The sequence below is a fragment of the Colobus angolensis genome, unplaced genomic scaffold (assembly GCF_000951035.1).
Source record: "Colobus angolensis palliatus isolate OR3802 unplaced genomic scaffold, Cang.pa_1.0 Scaffold350, whole genome shotgun sequence".
Classification (NCBI taxonomy): domain Eukaryota; kingdom Metazoa; phylum Chordata; class Mammalia; order Primates; family Cercopithecidae; genus Colobus; species Colobus angolensis.
This window is the reverse complement of record NW_012116822.1, coordinates 702,672-703,593: the sequence shown is the minus strand read 5'-3', so window position 1 is coordinate 703,593 and position 922 is coordinate 702,672.

Here is a 922-nt window from a genome sequence, read left to right as displayed (position 1 = left end):
TTATATAGAGAAAGTCTACCTTCTGTGTGAAAAAAAAAAAAAAATTAAAAAAAAAAAAGAAATACACCACTCATGAACTCACGAGGTAAAGGACAGGGTGGGGGCATTGTTCTCTTCCTAATACACAAAACTCCTTTATATTATCTCCTTGACCACAAAACTTTAAAGGCCTGGGTAATCCCATTATTCCTTTTAATCATATGGGTGGCAGGCCCCAAGGCAAGCAAGATTACAACCTCCAAACCTGCAGGTTACCAAATTGCAACCCAGAACTCAAGGAACTAGCGTTTCCAGTGGATTCCTGCAGCCAGGACCAGTGTGGTGGACTGGGCATTCCATTTTCTTTACTGTGTCTTAACAACCCAAGTAAGGTGGTACCTTCCCCAATTTTATTTTATTTTTAGTATTTTATTTTTTGACACAAGGTTTTGCTCTGTAACCCAGGCTGGAGTCCAGTGGCACCAACACGGCTCACTGCAGCTTCAACCTCCCGGGCTCAGTTGAGCCTCCTGCTTCAGCCTCCCAAATAGCTGGAACCACAAGTGTGGCCCCCATGCCAAGTGAATTTTTTGTAAACACAGGGTCTCCCTATGTTGCCCAGCTGGATCACCAATTTTTCTTTTTTTTTTTTTTTTTTTGAGACAGGGGTCTCACTCTGTCACCCAGGCTGGAGTGCAGTGGCGCAATCTCGGCTCACTGCAATCTCCGTCTCCCGGGTTCAAGCAATTCTCCTTCTCAGCCTCCCAAGCAGCTGAGATTATAGGTGTGCACCACCACGCCCAGCTAATTTTTGTATTTTCAGTAGAGACGGGGTTTCACCATGTTAACAGGCTGGTCTCAAACTCCTGACCTCAGGTGGATCACCAATTTTAAATGAGAAAACTGAAGTCAAGAGCGGCCCAAAGCTTCACAACCAACTCAG